This window comes from Cygnus olor, chromosome 17 (assembly GCF_009769625.2).
Source record: "Cygnus olor isolate bCygOlo1 chromosome 17, bCygOlo1.pri.v2, whole genome shotgun sequence".
Lineage (NCBI taxonomy): Eukaryota > Metazoa > Chordata > Aves > Anseriformes > Anatidae > Cygnus > Cygnus olor.
The window spans coordinates 972,334-996,788 of NC_049185.1; the positions used below are offsets into that span (position 1 = coordinate 972,334).

The 24,455-nt window shown below is 42.8% G+C and overlaps 3 long non-coding RNA genes across 11 annotated transcripts in view; 1 reads left to right on the forward strand and 2 right to left on the reverse strand.

Annotated features, from left to right (window-relative positions):
- The window catches only part of LOC121079518, a 29,919-nt gene extending 12,679 nt beyond the window's left edge, over positions 1 to 17,240 (reverse strand). For 2 of the 9 annotated variants that reach the window (XR_005825053.1, XR_005825051.1), the window contains exons 1-2: positions 7,530 to 8,092; positions 90 to 256 (exon numbers count right to left, since the gene is read on the reverse strand). This is a non-coding gene — a long non-coding RNA (uncharacterized LOC121079518). Of the gene's footprint in view, positions 1 to 89; positions 257 to 7,529; positions 8,093 to 11,627; positions 11,737 to 12,294; positions 12,412 to 12,763 lie in introns of those variants that run through there. The other 7 variants (XR_005825059.1, XR_005825057.1, XR_005825058.1 and 4 more) reach the window with 7 other exon arrangements.
- On the forward strand, positions 7,865 to 9,811 carry LOC121079519. The gene is made up of 2 exons (XR_005825061.1): positions 7,865 to 8,095; positions 8,951 to 9,811. It is a non-coding gene; the product is annotated as an uncharacterized LOC121079519 (long non-coding RNA).
- Positions 17,241 to 19,217: 1,977 nt separating the features above from the next.
- Positions 19,218 to 24,455, reverse strand: LOC121079634. The gene is made up of 3 exons (XR_005825114.1): positions 24,320 to 24,455; positions 24,026 to 24,199; positions 19,218 to 19,531 (listed from the first exon to the last, which is right to left on the reverse strand). It is a non-coding gene; the product is annotated as an uncharacterized LOC121079634 (long non-coding RNA).

The following is a 24,455-nucleotide window of genomic DNA, read 5'->3' on the forward strand; positions in this document are numbered from 1 at the left end:
ATTTGTGCTTGTGTCATCCACAAAACAGGCAATTATCAGCCCAGACCTTGTCCTGACCTTCTACAGATAGCCAAAATACACCTCCTCACCCTGCAGTGCTATGACCTCTTCCTCACAGCCATCTCTTCAGAGTGTCTGTACCTTTCGCAGTGCCCTGGGTTCCCAGTTCAGCAGCAGCAGTGTCACTGGTCAGATGGGCTCCTAACAGTAAACATACCTAACTTCAGGGGGAGGTTCAGAGGAGTATTTATCAATTCTGGAAAACAGCAAAAAAGACTCGTGAAATAAAACACAAAGCACAATCAAATTTGTACCACATTACAAGAGGAACATCTAATTTATCTCCCACATAGTTCAGTCATGATGAACACTGGAGTTACCACCATAGGAAACTGGTAGATGGCAATATTCTCCAGCTGGCCCATCCCTATGATAATGCTCTCTTTCCTTCCCCCACCTTGGATGCTTCAATAAATTTTCTTCCTCCACTCTTTATCAAAGGTATTCCCTAGAAAAAATAGTCCCGGGAAGGAGCTGGAGGAGTTGTATGCATACCCTTGTCCCAGAGCAGGACGAGCCACTCCTGGCACTGTTCTCCCAGACCTCCTGTGATGGAATTCCCTCAGCCTGCATCTCCTGTGAGCACCTCTGTCACATCAGGGTACCACCTCTATTCATATCCTTAGCAGGAAGATTTGTATTTCAGGATAAACTGTTCCCTGTCTGCTTCTGCAGATGATTTGTAACCTTAACACCTTGTAAGCTTTGTAAATATACAAAACATTTTACAGTATAAAAATACGAATTGCACAACTTTTTTCCACGTTGCGATTTCTGTTGTGGTCTCAGCTTTCATCAGAGTTCACTCACAGCCTCTCTCAATAGCTCATAAGGGAAGTAACAAACAGGAACTGTGGGATTCTGAGACACAAACCCTGGGAAGTTTTTTAAGGACTCTAGAGGATGGGATCGGAACCGAACATAATCTTGATGAATTGGAGACATGAACCAAAATAAATGCAATCAAATTCTCTAGAGACAAATGCAGACACCTTAGATTGGGATTGAGGCAAGTGAAATTACCCTTGTCAGCAAAGCTGGTCTGAGAATTTTCTATCCCTTTCCTCATCTCTCATCTACTCACTTCTGCCTTAGCAGAATAAAAATATCTATTCCTTATTTGCAGAGTGTTACATCTAACCTAGTTCACTTCTCTGTTCTGGTTCAGAGCACAGCCCTATAAACAGTAACTAACATCATACCTGTGGGGGAAACGATCTGCAGTAGGGAGAAACAAATGAGCTGCCCAGACTGCAGAAGCAGAAAAACTCCATTGCTGAAGTCAAGTTTCATGCACATATATTTTGAGTAAGGAGAAATCAATCCATGAATACAATAGCAAGTTAGTAGCAATGCAGCACAATCTAAACTTACTTTGGTTGAGTCAATGATGGGATACTTTTGCAAAAATCAACAATAAAACAAGACAAATGAGCAGCAGCCAGCAACCTAAACTTGATTTTGGAATGTAGTAACAACAGGCATATACCAAAAGGAGATGGGAGGCCAGAAGCTTAATGCTGTGGCTTTTCTTGTTAATGCACTTTAGTAATCATGCTGGTAGCTTGGAGGGAAAGCAGGAAGAGAGGTCCCATGCCTGAAATGGGAGAAATTCTCCAGAAAAGAGCGGAAGTGAGGGAAGACAAAGCAGTCCTCCACAATGTAAGAGCAGTTTCAAAGACAGCAGCAGCAATTTGCTCTTTATCTTGCATAGGGTGAAAGAGCAAAAAATGAATACCTGATTGTGCATCAAAAAGATTTCAGCAAGGTAAGAAAAAAAAAAGAAAAAAAGAAAGAAAACACACACACACCACTGGCCATCGAGAGAGAAGCAAACAGGCTAGGGACAGCTGTACTGGTACAACAGCAGGAGAGAACCACATTAAACATCTATTAAGGGCTGATCTGCTTCAGTTCAAGTGGTAGATTAAATGATCTCCTGAGGCTCCTTTAAGTCTTGTGTCCTATGATCTGTGCAATTTTTTTTAGCATCATACAAGGTTGTTGCCAAAAAAACCAAAAAACCACAAACAAAAGTAAATAATACTTCAGCAATGACAATGCATCTACAAGCAAGGCGACCTTATCCTGACCTCTGCTTGAAAGTGAACTTTTATAAAAGAGAGAGTAAGAGAGACTGTAGGAACAGCTAACAGAACGGTTAGAGACTTGGAAAACAGCAACAAGATTTTCATGACATGGCTTAAAAGATGAAATCTGGGGAATAAGAGCACATTAGGCAAACTGGAGGACAATTGGGTGTACTCAGTCTTGACTTCCGCTCGTCCAGAATTACACTTTATTGACACACATCAGATTGAAGACTAATGAGGAAAGCTGGGCAGAAGCTGCGACAGGATTTTGTTTGTTTTATTGTAATTGGTTTCCACAATAGATAATTAACTGTGAAACTCATTGCTGTAAGACATGTCAGTGACTAAGAACTTATCAAGAAGAGAGAGAAAGGGAGAGGTGTTAACGAGAGCATGAGATAGAATATGTATTTAGGAGGAATGAATTGTTCCTGCTCACAAATTATATCAGACATTAAGTCCCATGGAGAGAAAAGATGTAGTTTTGTAGCATGCCATTGAACATTTGCTCAATATGGACATCATCTATTCCATATGGTGCTGTTCACCATGGCTGGCAGAAAAAGTCACCAGGTAGATCTACGTTGTCTTAGCTGTAGTTGTGTCCTCAGAGCAGAAATAAAAGTCCTGTGTGGGTATCTGTAGGCTGGAGGTTGGCACTGGCACTTCTGGGCACAAAAGAAAAGATCTTCAGATTTTAATAGTATCAGTCAGGGGCCAAACTTGAATTATATTTGGGAATTTGGCCCCTGAAGGAGAGTTAAGACAGACTGAAGTTCCCCTGACACTTGCAGCACCTATGAGTCTCTTGCAGACGTCCAAACCAATTCAGGGCCTCACTGAAGTCCTCCGTGGATCAGCAGAAAGAGACTAGGGTATATGAGGCAGAGTTAAGACCTGCTACATAAAAGCTGTGCATAAAGGCTGTTTAACAATGCCTTTTTTGCAGGACAGCTAATGACAGCATTGGAGGAACTGTGGGGGAACATTGATTTTCAAGGTTGTGTGAAAAAGAAACATATTGCTTAATGCTTAAGTACACTACCTACAATAAATATCTCTTCATGTGAAAAAGTACACCCACCACCTGCTTCCTAACTCAGCTTTATCACCATGAAATTGAAGCAGAGATCAGCTCCATCGAGATGGGTCTTTTATGAATTGGTGGTTAGAATATGATGATAATAAGTAGCCGTGTGACAGCAAAGAAGCTTCTCAATTGAATAAATATGTGTCTTAAAATTGCATCCAGCAAAAACAGTGGGCAGGAAAAACAATAAGATCCCAAACCTTTCTTTCCAATACATGTATTTTATTTTTGTTTTAGGTCTTCGTGCCCCTCTAGCAAAGGCCATAAATTATTTAACTGCTGCAGCTCAGACTTCTCTTTTTTACTGTCTAATAAAATCTGAGAAACATAAATCTATTTTAGGTTCTTTTTTAAAATAATTGAGAGTGGTGACAACCAAAACAGGAATTGAAGCAACAATTCAAGGCAGGGTGTCAGTGAGTTGTGAACACACCAGGAGATTTCAGCAGAAGGCTTATTAGGAGGCATTTTGCTTATTTCTGGCCAGAGATGTTTCTTTCCTTTTTTAAATTTAATAATTTATAGATTTGATGCTTGTTTTTTGTCTCCTGGCTGCATGCTTGCTATTAAACACATAAGTCAGGTGTTACATTATTATATGCTCAACTGCTTACATTTCAGCGCAATGATGGCTGAAAGAGGCAGTGATAACTCTGAGGGTATGTATCATGCTTTGGAATTATTAGAGATGGGATCAGATCATCATCTGATTTCATTGGTACTCTTTCACCGCAAGATTTTAAGTAAGTGGCAATTTCTTGGATATGGGTCAGCGATTGTTTGCCACCTGGAATTACTAACATTTAAGTTCAGCTATTGCAGAAATAAAAGGAAGAATCAAGGTCAAGGAAAATGTAGGCAAAGGTACAAAATGAGAGCAAACACGGAGAGGACAAGTGAGGGCTGAGGGGGAGCAGCTGGATGCTTACGGGGCGGAGGAAGGCAGAGGTATGGATGGTGCTGGGTCCCAGCTGAGCTGTAGGAGGCTGGTAAGTCCTGACACCTCTCAGGGTTGTACTTGTGTACCAGTGCCAGGAGAAATGGCTGTGCCAGTCTGCCTTTATCAGCCCCACTTCGTCTCCTGGGTCCTCTTCTACACAGACACGCTTCAGAAATCTCCACAAGAATAACGCTAACCTTTCAGACCACAAACCTGCTGGAGTTTCTGCCCAACTCTCTCACCCAGTACTGATCTTTTTCACGTAAGAGAACATGAATGGTAAGAGGTTAGTTTAAGCACACAGTAATAGATTATTTCTATACAAAAATAGATTGCCTCCTTACGGATGAATTGCTTCAGCTTCCTCATCGTTTCTAGCTGAGCAACATTAATGACTCCCATACACAGCCCTACCAGATCTCTGGCACTTCCACATCCCTTCTACAGGGGAGGATGCTGAATCCAGAGGTCACAGAGGGCCCTTCTTCCACTTTTTCCACCATCTTTCACAACTCTATCTGAGCTGGAAACAAGGCAAAAGGATTTTAAAGGAGCAGGTAAAAGGTTAAGTTGGACACAACTGACATGAAACCTGCCTTAAGGTAGCAGATGAGAGACATGGGCAGAATGGATGCATAGATCTGCGAGGAAGAAAAAAAAAAAGACAAAAAGACCTTCACAGCAGTGTAAAGGGGGCTGTGCCATCTAAAAAGAGTAGCATTAAAAAACAGAAATTCTATCTGTAATGGCAGGGGCTCCAAAACTGACAGAAGGTAGCTGAGGGTGGAAGGGAAAATGTACTTTGATGCCAAGATTATACTTTGTGTTAATTGCTGGGTTAGGTAATAAAAGCTCATCTACACCCCCACAAAGGGCACAGAGATACGATGAGGGGGGAGCCCAAATCACCTGCCCCAGCTGCTCCCAGGCCATCACAGGGGCCACCAGCACATGCAAGGCCCATTTCCACAGGCCCAGAGGAGCCTATGGGGTGACAAAGTCAGATGGGAACCCAAATTATGGACTCAAGGGATGGGACCCCTTGTCCAGGCCCCCACCCCCTTGGGCTGTTCCAGGCCAGCCTCAGCCACACCGTCCAGGTGTGAAAGCCATCATGATGAGTAACGCCAGAGAACCTTTGGGCCTGAGGATATGGGGCACATTAACAGGATACCAGGGAAGAGCATTTGGAAACTGTGTGGGACTTACATTGGGTGTTTAGAGAGGAATCAAAGGTGGGGAAAAGGGGGATCTAGGTGTTCTGGGGAGGAATAACTGTGGGAAAATAGAGGAATAAGGGGATAAAAAGGACTGGTCTAGGAATCTACACTCAGCCTCGCCGCTGGTTGGACCTGCGGCACAGAGCTAAAGCAGCCTTGCCTTATTCATGCTTGTCGGATCTCGTGTGATACCCCTAATGTTAATACTGTTTCAAGTGGGAACCTTTTGTGGAAGAGTTCATGGGCAGTTTATGCTTTGTTTTTCACATGACTTACGAAGTTTCTTAACAGCCATGGAAATGTTGTAAGTCTCAGGAAAGGCTAGTTAATGTAAAAGGGAATGCACTAATCGTGTAGCAGGGTAAAAGTATCAAATCCACAAAGGACCAGGAAGAGCATAACACTCATTTGCTGTATTTCTGTTTCATAACTAAGCTCCATGAAACACGGAAAGAGGAGGAATTCCAAACCCAGATAGCAGAGGGTAGAAGAATATTCAGTTATTACAGCTCTATTTGATAAAATACATGCACTACTGGCAAATATAATAAATAATGAAAGAGCTGAGAGGAGACAGACTCCATCTTGATCAGAGGCACAGGGTAGATGGGGCCTTGCAGGAGGCCAGGACTCAGGGAACACCCCATCCCCACCTCCACCATGGCTGGAGCAGCCATGGGGGAACAAACTCACACCCCATTTCCTCTGCTTGGTTTTGAGTGAGATTGATTTCACCATCTCAATTGGATTCATTTTCACTACATGTCCCATCTGAGCTGCCCAGGTTCCCTCTATACACAATGGAGAGAGAAGTGTTTCCAGAGCAGCCCACCCTATCCTAAGACTGGTACCCAAGGATGAGCACACTGCCTTCTGGAGGGTCTCTCCTCTCTCTGCAGATGGTAAAGGAGCCCAGACACCAAACTGAGCCAGTCTAACTATGATTTAGGCCACCAGAGGACTCTGTATTTCCAATTTTGCAATCAAGAACTGAATTCCTTACCAGGACAAATACTGTTCTTTAAGATCGCCTGGTGCTGAGAGATGGCAGATAACTGGCAGGAGAATACTCTTCTGGAAATGATTTGGACAGCAAACCTTTCCATTCCTGCAGTTTGGAGTGAGTATGGGGCCCTGAGGTGCAAGGTAGCAGCTCTCAGGACCTGGAAAGACAACTTCCCAGGGGCTGTGATACTGCTGGCAGGCGCAGCAGTGGGCCACAGACAGCCACATCAAGACACCTTCCCTTCTTCCACCTTTGGAGCTGGGTGGCAGATGGAAAGACCTTCCCAGCAAAGCCATCTTGACAATCCTCAATGCTAGTGGCAAGCCTACCCTGTAACTGTGTCCACCATATTTACAGTTCCTCTTCTAAGTGTGCTTGTCTGTATTTGTGTTTTACATCTATCCATCAAATCAAACCTAATTGTTCCGTATCTATGATCTGCAATCTTCATTGTATATTATTATTACAATCACTGTGTTAACTATAAATTTATTAACTATAATTTTACAGTTGTCATCCCAAATCAGTGCTGAATAAGACCAACAAGTAAGAAACTGGAGGACTAGAAAGAGGATCATTGCATGCGTATTCCTGCTGACTGCTATTTTGTCAGCCAGCTGACCATTAATCCATGCAAGAAATGCTCTAAAGATGATGTGGTGCTCACTTTCAAAGAAGAGGTCTACCTCACAGAAGCTAAGGTAACATCTACAACACTTCTCCCTGGCCTTGATACTTTGCATACAGCTTTTTTGTTTAAAAAAAAATCATTGTCATAAAATTTCATCCACTGCCAGCCACTCCTTGTGGACATATAAACTGTAGGATGAAAATCAGCCCCAAAGAAAGGCAGCTACATTTCCTCTTCTGTCAAGGGTCACTGCTTGAGGGTCAGTGCAGTCATTGCCAGTGGTGTTTTGGGCTACAGACAAGCAAGGGACAGGCTCCTTTAATGACTGTCACTCTTGTTAATCTCTCCCTCTAACAGAAGTGCTAACACAAAGCCTACTGATACCAAGAGAGCTCTTCATTAAGGATTTAAAATGAATCCCAAATTTAAGAAAGAGGTTTTCTGGCTACAACAGCAACCATCCAAAGTTAAAAAAAAAAAAAAAAAAACCTGACAAGGTTACAGCCCATTCTCAGTTGAACACAGCATTAGGACGCTCTGATTTTCAGTGAGATGGGAGCAAAGTCCTCTGTGAGACAACATTTCTCGCTGAGGCGATCAGCTCCGGTGCAGACGCGTTCTGCAGCAGAGCGGGGGGGTCGAGGCGGGCAGGGCTTTTTTCCCGGCATCGAGGCCACTTGAGGCAGTCGAGGGAGCCGCCAAGCCCCGGCAGACCTCACGAAAGAGGCTGCCGAGCCGTGCGCGAAGCCAGGAGCGGCAGCAACAGGCCGTTTTTACGTCGGGCGTCGCCGCCATTTTGCAGCCACTCGCCGAGGCAGGTGAGTACACCCCGACTGTCTAAAAGCGGGCCCTAGGGAGCGCCGCAAGCAAGGAGCGCCGCAACCAGGATGTGTGGGGCAGGGAGGAGCGCACGGAGGATCCTCTCCCTCTGCTTTGGGAACTCTACTATAACGTATAATTAATTCACTATGGTAGGCACCCGTCGCAGTGGCTGGGCCAAGGCAGCAACCCAAAGTGAGGAGATACAGCCTCTCTGGGCTTGTGGGGGCATCCATGTGGATCCCCTGTGGGGTGACATGGCAGTCCAGACTGTTGACTGTGGGGAGCTCTGGAATCTGGAGGCCCCCCTGGGTCCTGAGGGAAGAAAGAGCTGTCATGGGTGCAGGTGTGCCCTGCTCAAGGAACTGCTTGAGCAGATGGCTGGGCTGCAGTGAGAAATCGGCAGCTTGAGGGGCTCCTGGAAGTCTCTGAGGGAGACAGACAGGAGGTGTGAACCTATCCCTACTGAAGCCCAGCAGCCCCCTCCTAAGTCCCTGCAAAGGGTAGTAGCTGATCCAGCTGCTCACCTGCAGAACAGAGGGCTGTATCCAGTTCTGGGCTCCCCGGTACAAAAAAGATGGGTCTTCTGGAGAGAGTCCAGTGGAGGGCCATGAAGATGATACAGGGCCTGGAGCATCTCCCCTAGGAGAAAAGGCTGAGAGACCTGGGTCTGTTCAGCCTTGAGAAAAGAAAGCTGAGAGGGGATCTTATTAATGTTTATAAATACCTGAAGTGTGGGAGACAAAAGGATATGGCCAACCTCTCTTCAGTGGTTTGTGGGGACAGGACAAGGGGCAATGGCCACAAAATGGAGCACAGGAAGTTCCGCACCAACGTGCGAAAGAACTTCTTCATAGTGAGGGTGATGGAGCACTGCAACAGGCTGCCCAGGGAGGTGTTGGAGTCTGCTTCTCTGGAGATATTCAAGAGCCATCTGGACGCCTACCTGTGCAATTTGCTCTAGGGAACCTGCTTTGGCAGGGGGGTTGGACCCAATGATCTCTGGAGGTCCCTTCCAACCCCTGCAATTCTGTGATTCTGTGATTCTTTGATTTCAGTTTTACAGCGGATTTCACTGTTTCCCCCACCAGGTGTTACCTGCTGCTCTCCAGGTGAACAACACAATGAACAGCTGCAGTCCCATGGAGTACATGATGGCAGTATATTGGACAGCTCTTCTGACTGCATGTGGCCAGCTGCATGTGCCCCACAGAAAGTCACCGTGGTTCTTCTCATCACTTTCTAGCCCTCTATCCTTGAGCTCTTTGCCAGGAAACCCAAATATTAGCATAAAAAACTGCATCATGAGCAAAGCAAAAGTACAGCTAGCTGGTGCAGTGAGATGCCACCCCCCCAGCCTCCCCAAGACAGTCAAAACATGGGACAGATTAGCATGGTTGTCTCCTCAAGGCACAGTGATGAAGGACACAGTGGGTTATTCTGCACATCATCTTTTTCAGACAAGTCTGCAGTGAGAATAGGCAAGGGAAAGTGAGCATTATATCACCCTCCTGGTTGAGATGAGAAATTAGATATAGACTTGTCTGTCCCTCACCCCCATCCCCTGTCTCAAAGCATCTCCTACCCAGTGGCCTTCCATGCTGCCTGCCCCTTGGAACACCCTGGGACAATAACCACTCTGGTGTGGCCACCCAGGGCCATCTTACCTCCATGTGCACAAGCACCCACGCATAGCTGACAGTCTCAGCCTTGCAGATCTATCTGTGCTCTTTCCCTTCTCCCCATTTGCCTGTGGGAATCTCACACCGGAGAGATCCATCTATCTCCTTCCAGCCACCCTGCCAGCCTGACATGTACAGCTCCTGCAGCCGTGACCTCAACAGGCTAATGCATGCCCTGGCACCACTGCCAGCATCTCTATTACACACTTCCACATGCTATTATCTCAGTACTTGGTTTCTGTTTCCAAGCCAAGCGCAACCCAATTGTGTCATAGCTATCTTGCTTTCAATTCTTAAATGCACGGAAGTATGGTAAATATTTACAACTGAGAGCTTAATCAACCACCAGAGAGATACACAGATTGCTTTCCTGGCAGAACAAGTTTGTTCACATACATCATCCTGTATTATTTCTCTTGAGTTTCCGAGTCCCAGACCCCAATTCACGACATGCTTCCTGGATTTATATGTCTGTACCTGCACCTGTCTTTATGCTTTCTGTCTTCCTGCACAGCCTCTATGGAGTTCAGGAGCCTCAAAACGTGACCACCATCACTTGACTCAATTTTTCTGGTACATCATACAAATACAGATTCTATCCCCATCGCAGTGTCACATGAAGCTTATCCCTGAACTATCTGAGTTAAATAAGTTGACCAGCTGCACAATCAAAGTACAGTTTTTTGTTTGTTTGTTTGTTTCCCTTAGAGAATGTGTTACATAAAACTGGCTGATCAAACTTTTCAGCAGAAAAATAACTAGCTCCCACAGAAGTAGAAGTGTCATCTGTGGCAGTTTGTGTGGGTCTCCAGGATGGGTAAGCCTTGCAAAGCCTTGGTTAAAACTAGGGGTCTCATGGTTTTCAAGCTCTCTTCACACTGTTTCTGAACATGCTCTCTAGAAGACTGGTCTTTCTTTACCTAGGCATGGGTCCCCAGGCACAGTAAATGAAAAGCATGTTTCACAAAGGTTCAGTAGTTTCTGCTGGATGCAGAGCCTCACTGCTGACATTTCCTCACTACTGTTTGGATGCTGCTCACTCTGCAAATTTTTCCACAGGAGAAAGGAGGACTCTAGTGAAAGACTCACCAGTCCTTCCTCCACCAGGACTAATGGAGCAGCGTGTTCCAGCTGTCACGTAGGCTGCATCAGTGTCTATTTCTAACTTCTTGCATGCTGCCTAAACCTCAGCATAGCTTCTGCCCCTATTTCTTTACATGGGGAATGCCACAGTACTGCTTGGCCTCATTGCCCTGCTGAATACTAGCTCCCTTGTTCCCTAGGCAATAACACCTTCTGCTTCATAGCTTCTTTACCAATGGCCTAATTATGCCCAGTGTTGTTAGGATGGCTTGACAGTCCTTGTACAGGGACGCCTTTCTTCAGTCTAACATTGCTGCTTACCGTTATTACTGAGTTTGTATTTCCACGTGTTCAGCAACTCAGTGGTAACAGAGTTGGTGACAGCTTTGCAGAATTAGAAAGTGAATGTCTGGCAGATGCCTTCTGTACTGCAGGCATCCTGACAGCCGGGATCAAAGGAGTTCACACTGTGGATTCTTCACTGGACATTGCTGGACACCTCCAGTCCCTGCCTGCACTGATCAGTTTCATTTCTTATGAAGGCTGTGGGCAGCTGCACAACCAGAACATTTACAGCTCTCCCTTCCACTATTCCCTTGTCCTACTTTTGAGAGAGCAAACATTGTTCGTTCTACCTTTTGTATTTATTGTTTTCCACACAAAAGTAACTGAATCATAATGCTTGCATTTTCCCTTATCCATCTGTAAATTTGCTTCCTGCATCCCTTTAGAGTGAGCCTTTATCATGGTTCTGCTCTAGTGGGTGCACAAAGGGACCCAGGGTAGCCACACTTTCCCTGCTGTTAATCCTGTGCGAGGAAAGTTCATCTGTCCTTGCTATTTGGAGGTATTTCCTTAGGGAAAGATCTGTTGCTCTGAAAAAAACTCTCTGGTAATTAGGAGTCACATGCCTCATTCATCCCAGTCGTCTCTCCTCTTCCCCACAGTGAAATTATAAAAAAAGGCTATATTGTTTGGAAATCCACCATTCTCAGCCACTTACATCTGTCCACATTCCCTGCTTGTTCTTTTTGTAGGTGATACTTTGTTTTCTTCCCTGCTGTGGGTTTCATTAGGCTTAACAGCTGCTGCCATGTGCATTTCATAATGCACTGGGAACATAAAAAAAAAAAAAAAAAAAGTGTTCCTAAAATTAAACTGGTTCTTCAGTAAGAAAAACATCTATAGAGACTCTGAAACCATGACTAGGAGCTGCAGGATAGAACTGGCCATTTGCAGAACGACTGCAGCATTCAGCTCCTGCAAGCTGTTGCCCCTCTCCAGCTGGATGTGAGGTCTGAGTCCTGCTGACCTGCTCCACACACCATCACAGGGCCATGGGAGCACACTTTTGACTGGGGAATCGCTGATGCCCCCTCAAAACATGTATACTGAAGATGCCTCGCTGGAACAAATTCTCCAACTTCTTATCCGTTAATTTGACTCTCTCTTCAATGATATATTTGGGGCTAATTATTCGTGACAGCTAAACTTGAAATGATTTTCCAACTCAGCTAACAGTGGGGAGTTGATCTTTGGTCACTGAAATATTTCCCTTAGCTAGAAAAACAGGCTTCCTTGTTTTTGATTCTCCCTTATCATCACCACCACAGTGCTTTACCTACTGTTGCTGTTGTTACTACTAAATTATTATAGATTGCTGTTAGTACCAATGAGTTAGAAATTTTTCATCTTGAGAGAGATTTTTGACTCTCCAGATACAGATGCAAGTGGCCAGCCACAGAGTCAGCTCTGCAGGGGAGCTTGGAGGGTTCTCCAGGATGCATCTAATAGCAAATGGAGACAGTTAAATGGCCTTCAGGAGTCTGTTGTTGCCCTTGCTGGAGTGTAAGAAACCACCAAACATTTATAAAAATATCTCAAAGTACTTGAAGTGTCCTCCATATATTATCTATCTCAGCATTTAACCAGGAAAATAACTCTTTCTCCAAAGGAAACAGGAAAAATGTTACTTGATGTCAGATATGTCTAGACTGCCGCTATTAGATCCACCCATGGCCTTAGGGGCTCCACCAGTTACCAGCATACTGGGCTTCATCTGGCACACACAGGGGTGCAAGCACTAAACCACAACCCACTCCATCCTCCTGCTCCAGGCCCTTCCCTTATGCATGTCACCTTGTTCATGCCAACCATCACTCCAGCACACTTTGTGTAAAGGGCCACGTCACAGCAGACATTCAGCTTTTCCATATATTCACCAGGCGTCCAGGCTGCTGTAGGAAGGCCTTAGGAATAAACCTGTAACCAGAAAACCAAATTTTGGCCCCCCCTGCTCTTCATGATTGAACAAAGGGCTTAGGGTGTTCCGATCCCTCCAGAACAGACGCTGGAACAGCGCAGGAAGGCTGTCCCTACCCTTTCTTTTCTGAATCCTCCCCCAGCAAGGGTTTGCAATGATTTATTCTCATTCCCTTGGCTGATATGCATTTGTCCTACCAAAGCAAGATGCATCTGGAAAGGTATGCTGGTTCCAGAGCAGTGGGGCACTACAGGAGCAAAGTTTCCCAGACACAAAGAACTGGTCTGACAGAGGGGACATTATCCACAGCTGGCAGCCCAGAGGTTCTCCTCTAAACCTTCAGAGATGCTCCCTGAGAGCTGTACCTGCTCCCTCTGCTCCCAGAGATGCAGCCTTGCTGGCACAAAACTGTAGGCCATGAGAACAAAAACAAAGTGTCACAAGCCTTGAATATCCCTGAAAAAGAGAGAAAACAGAGACATGGAGCAGTTCAAACATCTTCCTACTAGCTCACCCTACTGAAAGGCCAGACTGTCTTCAAATGGAAACAGTGCATGTAAAAATAACAATATGGGGCAGAAGCATGAAGAAAAGAAATCATGAATCAGAGGTTTGATCACACATAACTTTCCTGCCTCCACAGAACTGATGAACCACTAATCACCACAGGGCATAGCTCAGCTCAGTGCACAGCTGCGCATACATTTTTATTCAGATGAATCTCACCAAAACTTAGAAAAATCAGCTGCACTGACAATGGCTTACAAACACTTGCAAGTCAGGTCAACAACCCCAATTTCAAATATTCCATCTTGGCCTGGGTTTGCTTGTTTATGCCATGTTTTATCAGCATGTTCTTCATGAAACAGAAAAAAAAAAAACTTTGTGCTTTCACTTCTTCACAGGCAGCAGTCTGCAGAAGACTGAATTTAAGAAGTTCAAAATACCTTTCAATTGCTTTTCAGCTCTTCACTGAAGTCCTCAAAGGACCTCTTTAGAGACAAGAGCATACTAAGCTGGAGCAACTTCTTTGCTCCACTGAATTTTGATATTGCCCCATGTTTTGGGCAGCTGATAGATATTCTAGAAAGTAGTCCTGGATTTATTAATGGTTCTCAAAACTTGCTACTGAAAAATAATTTCCATGGTATGATCAGCATGGTAATAGATCTGAAGGTAAATGAAGGTTTTGGACCTTATTGGTTTCTAATATTCAGCTTTAAGAATCAGATTACATGTTTGTTCAATAGCAATAAACTTCCAGAGTTTTATAGACTCATAAAAACACTACAACTGCTTCCATTTATGGCCTGTATATAATTTACTTGGGTAGGTTTCCTCTCTAATGGTGCAGTGCAAGTGATTTGAGTTCTATTAGCTGGAAACAGTACATCTACATTTGCAGAACTCTCATAAATAATTCTGCCTGATGGACAGCATCCCATCCAGACTGTAGCAAGGGGAGGAAGGGTGGGCAGAGGAGTAGGGGAAAGAGAGGAGGAAGAGATGGTAGGAATAAAAAAGGGATGCTAGGACACCACAGAAATTAGGAATTCAGGGATCCTCCTTGTGCTGGTAGTATCAAAATCCCATTTTCCTTCTTTATTTGTGTGATGCTTTGAGCTTTAAATGTATCCACAGTTCATGCCAGACTGCAGGCTGAACTCATTCTGAGCCTTGCAAAGGCTCATTTGAAATGGAATCTCCCAGGACACAAAGAATTCCTGAGCACTCAGAGGTGCACTCATCTCCCAGGAAGCTTTACAGCAAGAAATGAATTGTTAGACTGACTTACAGCTAAATGAATTATTTGGTCTCAGGTACAAGAACAGGAGAGCAGTATCTCAGCTTTAAGACCCTTCAGCCATAGCAGAAGGGTCAGCCTGCAGTGGCAGAGGGAGGATGTATAACTGTGCAAACACCCAAGGCAGAGGCAATGCCATCTTTTATGTCTGTACAGCACCTAATGGTTAAATTACTGTCTCAAGATACCGATTGTAAGCAGGGCTGTCTGCCATCTATCACTATAAATGACATTAAAGGTAATGACACTTGATTTTCACAGGAAAACAAATCAATTAAATAACATCAAGTCCTTTTTGATAGAATTATAAAACAAAGGGTTAGAAATTGTGGGTCCCATTTTTTAATGCATAACTGGAGGACACTCAAGGATAATAAAGAACCAGTACAGAATTGCTATTATTTAGACTGTTAGCCATGTGACTCCTATATGAAGTTCAGTGGTCTGATACCACTTCTGTGACATACAGCAGAATAAAAATCCCACTCGCTTTTAGACATTGCTGTGTTGGCTCTGGCTCCAATGACTTAAAAAGTTCCTAGACCTATTTAACCTAGCAAAACGATGGCTCAGAATTGATATGATTCTTTAAAATATACTGGGTAAGTAAATAACAAGCTATACAAGAATATGTAAGCTAGAGAATAATAAGATTGAAGCTGTCATAAATAAATTTAGACTGTAAGGCAGAAACAAACTAAAACATCTAAGGCATTATCTCATGGAGTGACTTTCCAAACAGTACAGTAAGGGCAAGGAGCTTAAAGTAAAATAAATAAATAAATAAATAAATAAATAGGAAAGCTTGTAAAGCAGTATATGGGTCAGCCTAGAGTAATAAATGAAATGGGCAATATGAGTTCTTACATGACTCACTTGCCACTCTACTGGAGGAAAATGGAGTATGGAAGCTGTCTTGCTTGTTGTTTTTATTTTGCTGATTGTATTTATTTGTTTCATATTTATTCTGCACTGAGCTGTCCTGACAGATATTTTTGTAACCCCACCTACTCTTTTCATAACAGTCAAGCTTGTGTAATGGAAAAAGGATTTATTTCAAAGGAATTTTATGTCAAAAATGGAATCAGACAAGGACTTACGGACTTGTAACTATTTTGTTCAGCTTTCAATCCTCAGGAATGCTGGCCATAGCTTTCCTGGATCATGAAAAAGAAGTACCTGTTTGCTAATGGCAACTGCTACATGCTAGAAGGCCCTATTTTTTTCACAGCCACAAGCATGTCTTATTATCAGAAGCCAGAGGTCATTTTCTTCTTATTCTAAGCTAGCCTCACAGTGAATGGCATTAGACTCAAAGAAACCAATAAACTGATATTGGTACTGTTCTCTTTCAGCTTTATTCACTCAAGTGTATTGGATAAATGTCACATTACAGCACGATGCCATGTCAAACAGAAAAATTACTCAAAGAATCTGCAAGAGTAAAACCAATTCTTAACTTGGTTGCATCCAGCACAACCAATGCACAGTACCTGACTGAAATGTTATTGTAGAAAGCCATCTGTAATAGTTGTCATGAAGTGCTCATATTCAGCACCTATGTTGGACTTTCAGAAAAAAAGAAAAAAAAAGAAATTTACTGCAGTATGTTTAGCTTCAAAAAGGGGCACTAAATTAAAATTCTTCTTTATTATCTCTCCTGTTTAAAGAGAGAATAAAAGAAGGTTAGAAAAGTAAAATCCTTGGGTATGGTGTAAAAACTCAAGATACCACATTGGGGCTTTGAACAAATGCATACCACTAGCCAAAAGCATTTCAGAAAGACCAAGGGAAGCCAGCATGACTAAACACAGAGGCAAAAAGAGTACTAAAAATACAAAGGGACAATCAAGGTTTAGAAAAATAAGTGCATTGCAGAAAAAATAATACAATTTTTGCAGCTGTTTTTACTATGGAAGAAGTCGAGGAGACTCCAGCACAGGGGACACATCAGAGGATCTCTCTTATATTGAAGGAGGTCATGAAGTATATCAAAAGGTATTATAAGAAATCACCAAGACCAAAGGATATTCTCCCAAGAGCACCTGAGAAACTCCACTGTGAAACTGTTGAATTAACAATTGGTGTGCAAGCTGAAATGTAAAACTGTCTCAATGTCAAGACACTTGAAGATAGCTAATGTGGTCTCATTTTTTTAAAGAGGATACCACGCTAGATTCAGAAACTACAGGCTGGTAGCCCATCTGTACTAGGCTAATTGATAGAAATTGTAATAGAAAAGAGAATCCATGGATAAATAAAATATAATGGGAAAGAGTCCATGACATTTTGTAAAGGGAAATCATACTTTACAGCCTGGTATAGTTCTTTGAAGGAGTCAACAGAAAGAGGGGTAAGGTGGATCCAGCTGATAGTGTATTTTCATTTCTAAAGGTGTTTTAAAAAGTTACAAAAAAAAAAAAAAGAAATTAAGATATCATGGAAACAGGGGGAAGGTCCTCATAAAAATTGTTTAAAGTATACAAAACGTGTTGGTAATTAAATGACCAACTTTCATAGGTGATGGTGATTCCTAGTGAAATTAACTGTGAAAACAAACAAACAAAAACAAACAAACAAACAAAAACAAACAGAAATTATGATAACAAAAGACAGAGTGTCACTGTGTCAACAAGCATGATGCAATTACCAGTGGACCTCTGTGATCCCCAACTCAAAAAGGATAAACCAGAACTTGGAAAAAAAAAAAACGCAGTAAATGTGATGAAATGTTCAAAGTGATTTCTATTCACAGAACAGCTACATACACTATAATTCTTCATCCTGAAAGATATCTGGACAGGAGGAGGCAGAAGGGAGAGATGAGATAGATATCTATAAAAGCATGAGAGGAAGGGAATGGCCACCTAAGGAATAATTTCTCAGCTATCAGATGGCAGATTCAAAACAAACAAAAGGTTTGAGGGAGGTTCTCAGTGCAACACAGAGGTACCTTGTGGAATCTGCCACAGGTAATTGTGCAAGACAGAAAGTCTACTTGTATTCAAAATGAGACTGGGCAGGTTCATGCTCCAATGAGGTCTGTGAAATACTCGGTACCTCTTTGGTCTCAGTAGTTCTAGAGCCACAGGTAAGGAGAGGCTTGCTCCACTCATACCTGTTCCTTAGCATCAATCGTAACCCCACTTGGAAAGTATGCACTCACCATTCAGACCATTCTGAAACACTCACATCTTTGTGTTAGGTGATTATCAGCAGCAATAGGTGCTTTTCAGAGCAGATTTATCTGTCATGACTGTCAAAATTGTCTGCAACCAGGTATTTGTACTGCTGTTATCTATTTGCTGTCTTTTGTGGGTCAAGGTTTTGGACACTACCTATTATTATCCAACAAGCTGAGGAGTTCAAGCAGTTTTGTGCACACTGGAGAGGGGGGTGCCTAGCAGTGTAAACATTTAGCAAAACTCTGAGAAAATGTCTTGCAACAGCCTTGCTAATCACACCTTTCTTCAACAGTCTCATCATCACAAAGATTCATAGAATCATAGAATCATTAAGGTTGGAAGAGACCTTCAAGATCATCTGGTCCAACCATCACCCTGCTATAAATGTCACCCACTAAACCATGTCCCTAAGCACCACATCCAACCTTTCCTTAAACAGCCCCCCCCAGGGATGGTGACTCAACCACCTCCATAGGCAACCCTTTCCAACGCCTGACCACTCTTTCTGAGAAGAAATGTCTCCCAATTTCCAACCTGAACCTCCCCTGGTGCAACTTGAGGCCATTCCCGCTTGTCCTATCACTAGTAATCTGTAAGAAGAGGCCGATCCCCAGCTCCCACAACTTCCTTTCAGGTAGTTGTAGAGGGAAATAAGGTCTCCCCTGAGCCTCCGCCAGACTAAACCCCAGTTCCCTCAGCCACTCCTCATAAGACTTGTGTCCCAGACCCTTCAACAGTTTCGCAGCCCTTCTCTGGACACATTTCAGGGCCTCGATGTCCTTCTTGTAGTGAGGGGCCCAAAACTGAACACAGTACTCGAGGTGCGGCCTCACCAGATCTGGGTACAGGGGGACGATCACCTCCCTGGTCTTGCTGCCTTCACTATTCCTGACACAAGGCAGGATGCCGTTGGCCTTCTTGGCCACCTGGGCACACTGACGGCTCATGTTCAGGCGAGCATTGGCCAACACCCCCAGATCCTTTTCCTCTGCACAGTTTTCCAGCCACTCTGCCCCAAAACCTGTAGTGTTGCATGGGGTTGTTGTGACCAAAGTGCAGGACCCACCACTTAGCCATGTTGAATCTCACGCCATTGGTCTCTGCCCATCGATCCAACCTGTCCAGGTCCCTCTGCAGGGACTTCCTACCCTTTGGCAGATCAACACTTCCCCCAACTTGGTGTCACCTGCAAACTTACTGAGGGTGCACTCAGTTCCCTCATCCAAGTCATCAATAAACATATTAAAGGAACTCCAGAAAGTCCTTTACAGACTTGCAGTAAAATTCTGCTTGGAGACAAATCCTCCAAATGGTTATTAGTTTAACAACATACTGTAAACCTTCATTGATGTCTTCCATAATAAGGAGGAGAAAAAGCTTTAGATCAAGACATTTGAGTCGAATTTATTTATGATGCTCTCAACTCCTCTAAGGTAAAATTACCCGTACCATCTGGGAGTCCACAGAGAGTAAATGGCTACATTACACCACAGAAATCTCCATCAGCTGTGATGGACTAACTTTATTGTATGAGTCTTCTACTTCAGAACTTCCTTTGGTTGCCTGCCAATTTCAGGAAGGAGTGATCTCTTCATTCATAACCTGGCTCCTGAGAATGTATGCTTTTCTCCTCCCTTCTTCTGAAGCACTGAAGGCTAGGCAGAGAGAGAGACATGCAAGTACATAAGGGATCACATTAAGAGTAGCCTTAACATCTTTAGATTCAAGTTCAGTGTTTCTCGCTCTTAGGTTCAGGGTTAAAATCATCATCATATATAGAGCTTTTGGGAATTTTCCTTAAGATTTTAATTCTGGACACTTTTTTTTTTTTTTTCTCCCCTTTGTCCTGATCTGTAGGCTGCAGTCCAAATTTAAGGATCATATGAAAACAGTTCATAAGAGTTTCCAAGCTGCAGCAGGGGACTAATTAGCTGTGGCTTGTGTTTCCCTGCTTTGAAGTACTGGACAATGTTACATGGCGTTTGAAGGACTATGCGACCGAAGCATGCTGAGGATCATTCTGAACCACCACATGGATGCCTGAGCTGGCCCTTTGAACCAGGTTTCAGCCAACCCTGGTTTCAGCCAACAAAGAGAGCAGTACCAGAGAGAGCAGATCAATGGAAGCTCTTGTTCTGAGTTATGTGATCATTAAAGATGTATTAGTATCTGCTGATCATTTTATCCGTTTAACTCCTACAAGAATTCCTAATGAAGAAGAATTTATAAATCAAGAGATTAAAATACAATACAAATTGCATATTAAAACCCTACAAACAATACTGGTAATCTTGACTGGGATTTTTCTGTTGAGACTGGGACATTTCTGGCAATTGCTGCCACTGTAGCAGCCCTAGCGTGTCCCAGTGGTAGATGTCTTATTTCATCATTAAGTATTTCAGTATTTCAGCACGAAGAAAAATGGAAAGGTATGAAAAAAAAAAAGAAGATACATCACAGTTTTTGGCAAACATGAAGTGAAGTCAGGCACCTGTGACAAACCTCTTCACAACATAACAACAAACCATCACAGCGGCCCATCAGCATTGCTGCTACCCTACCAGCAAGGGGTGCAGTTTTGTGAGGTTACACTGGAGCCCTTGCCAAGGAGTACAACCCTCTGTGCTAGCTGCTGAATGAGTACTCGATGCAAAAAAATACCCTTTCCCCACTTAACAGAGAGCATTTTGACACAGTCTACCCAGTGCAAAGATAAAATGATTTCTGTGTGATCTGCAGATAGATAAACAAGGGATTAGTGAGTTATTGTACATCTATACAAGGCATACAAGGCATTGGTGGGACTAATGTAGGAACAGTACATTTAGTCAAGTGAAAAATTGAAGATAGCACAATGAACAGTGATACTATTATCTGAAGGCTGGAAAATGACTTTTCATGAAACACTGAATGTGTTCAATACCTTCTGACTACCAAAGAAAAAGATTCAGAAATTGTTTGCTATATGGTGTGAAAATAGCGTCTTAAAGGAGAGAACACAGGAAATTAAAATATGAAAATATGAAAAGCACCAGAAGAAGTGACCATCAGTCAGAAGGTAAAGCTGAACAAATTCCAATTAGAAATAACAGTATTAGCAACTGGGAGAGCCTCCTGATGGGTCAGAATTACAGACTCCACTGAATAAAACCTGGATGCTGTTCTGGATGATGGTTTGGTTAAACATAAGCTATCATGCTCATTCCACAGCCAACTGGACCAAAATCTTTCAATACAAAAAATCAGACTATTATAAGGGTTCTTTCAATCCCATTGCTTGCAAGGTAAAAGCTATGCATTTTAGATCCAAATGTTATCCTGAAGGAATACTAACACAGCTACTTCAAGCATAGAGCATTTAGAAAATGCCAGAAATGGAAAAATATTCTCTGCAACATCACCTCAGTCCTCCTGAGCACATGCATGAGCTTTAGCAACATGATCACTCCGTTGTTTCTTTCCCATACTCTTGCTTTTTTCCCCAAACATTTTACTTAACTTTGAGGGCAGTGACAGGTTTGCTGCCCTTGGAGTGAGTCAGGGCCAAATAGCTTAAAGCCTGCCACTGCCTGCTCCTCTGGCAGCATCTTCAGTTTCTGCCCAGTGGGAAATTCTAGTATTTCATCTTCTGTTTTATCTCACTTGGGGATGAAGTTTTAAAAGGAAAGTTTGTGTTGAATGAAACACTGCAGAATCACATGAACCTTAAATGCAGAAACATATTGGATGTGTCTGATGAAAGTAAACTTTCCAGCACACCTGCTGCGGACTACTTTTTTCCATTTGGTTGAACTATATATATTAAAAAAATGTCATTATCCAGTTCAACATTAACTTAATTTTCTGTCGTGTGGAGGCTGTATTGTCCTCTGTGCAGCACACCTTAAGGGGCAGAATAAAGAACTGCACACTATACCACCATATGAACCTGTAGTATAAAAGGGAAATATAAATTCATATTAAATGAGTCAAAAGCAGTTCTATGGGAAATAAACATTTCTTTCAGCCAAAAATATCTTCTGCCATATACTTTGACTTTGTGGAAATATCCCTTGATCATCTTACATAAAATGGAGCTAAGACTAGTACGCTCTAAAGCCAGAATGTATATAGAATTAGCTAAATGAATCCGTCACTGGCTGTGAAGGGAGCCTGTGGTGATCAAGACTCAGCTGATCTACATATGTTTAAAGCAAGAGGCAACTTTCATAGAAAGTGGGCACTGAAAGAAAGCATAATAAAAGGTTAAGGCATGTTCCCTGAGCACTGCCTGGGAATTCTGAAGGACCTAAAATTGTCCACTGTTTGTCTCATTGACTCTCCCAACTTTAAGCTTCTGCAAATATAAGGCTGTAGAATTGCTTGGGATTTTTTGTTTATTTATTTTACAGAAGTATGGGATTCACCTGTAAGAGTGAACCTAAAATTAGTTGCCAAACTCTCAGCTATTTATTTTGGGCTCCCTTATTCCACATGAAGAAGGCATGTTAAGGGAAAGATAGTAGGATCTGGTTTTGATATCTATTTTGTGTTAAGATGAATCCTACCCTAAACTCCACTGACTCTATTAACTAGCTCTCTGCTGACTTACAAGCGCTTAAAAGTAAGATTAATCCTATGTAGGTTGGTACTTCTGGATGCGGAGAAGCAGTGACCACACAGCTATGAAAAACTTTAGCATGACCTTCTCTGGAAGCACACACATAACTAAAAACATCAAAGTGCTCAGGAAAGTCAGGTCAAAGTATCAAAACGTAAACCAAAAGCTATTTGAAAATTTGGCTTATTTTGACTTCAATAATTTTCTGTGCATCATTTACCCCTGGGTAAAATGAAGGCATTACCGTCAAGTTCAACCATCAGCTATACTTTGAAAATATATTCATTAAACTTTGTAAAGAGAGATTTTATGGCGAAGCACCAGAGAAAAGCCCCGTAAGAAATTAATAATTCTGTATTCAGTGCTGTATGCAGTAAATAATGCATTGAGCCACACGCTGAACGATGAGACTAAATGAAATATTGAAGAGTTGCTCTTTCAGCAAGCAAGTCTATTCTGTGCAGAAGGGATTCTGTCTAAAGAGAAGAAGTGATCACATATTTAGGACTGTATTTAGGACTGTATTTAGGACAATGCATGCACACTGGGACACTAAATGAAAAATTTGCAGGTATCCTTAAGTCTGACATTTCCTAATTTTTGAGTACTTGACTTTGTGACCTTGAAAATGGATTATTAAAATGATGCTAGTCTTTTTTTAATGCTATTTCCCTGTTTTGTTTTGTTTATTTTTTATTTTTTCAGTAGGCATCAGACACCTGTTTTACAGATGGTAGCAGAGACAGGTAATCCCTAGCTGGGACCTGAAGGGCAGCTCAAAAACTTGAGCTGGCTGGGGAGTATATAAAATTGGACAAGAGAATGACATAGGTCACACAGAGGGGTGATCTTATTCTCTGTATTAAATATGGATAACTTATCTGACCATCCTAGTCCAGCATCAGTGAAAAACAGAGGCTTGAAAGCCACCAGAATCATAGCACAGAACCACCAAAATTCTCAATCACAAACAAATTTGCTTTTTGTCTTAAACATATATAAAGTCCAGTCTTCCAAGAGTACACAAAGCCTGACAGGCTATAAGACTGATTTTTTTTTTCTCTGTAGCTCTGTAGCATCACAGCTTCAGGATATGCTCATTTTTAAAACAAGTGCAAGCCTAGTGCTTGTTTGGATTGTAGAACTAAGACATTAGGTATGCTCAGTACTAATCTGAATGCAATTTACACGAATAACCAGCCAGAGAACTGCACACTCTCCTGCCTTTCCCTTCCAAGGTGATAAATGTTCTTACATGTCTCAGGGATTGCTCTTCATTTTTTAAGATAAATAAAGGTTTATGAAGAAACATCAGTTTTACATGAAAAACTCTATTTTGCCTATAACTTTTGTCATTATTGTATTTGCACTTCAACTTTGCATTAAGCCCCCGCATTACCACACCATGGCACATTACTCATCCTCCTACATGTCTAACGTGCAGTCAGAAAAGCAAGAATCCTCTCTGCCTTCTGCATTTCCCCTCCTCTCTCCTTTCTGTCTTTTCCCGTGTTCTCCATTGTGTGCTTGCGGATCTCCCAGTTCTTACCCCATTCTTCATCGCCTTCCTCCTTTCCCTTCTGATCCTCTGTAGTTACCATTCAAGCCCACACTGCTGAATCCACTTCTTCCTGACTGCCACCTGATCCCATCTGGAAATCTCTGTGATGGAGCGGCATTGATGGTAGGGTCCTTGGCTGCATTAAAGATGTAGGAAGAGACCCTGGTATTAAGCACAAATAAAGAGGCAAGGTGATTCTTCCTCCCGATCCTTTGAAGGCCTTACGTGTGTACAGATCTCCTGCCCTTCCTCCCTCCAGATGTTCTGCCAACTCACTTCTACCTGTCTTTCCTTGCTGAGCTGCTAGGCCCATGCCCTGTGCTCAATGGCCTCCCCCTGTGGATTCCACCAGAAGGCTTCCAGCAGCAACTGTCTAGACTTGGGTGTGGCAGGTGGATCCTGCAGGTGGCTTTGCTAA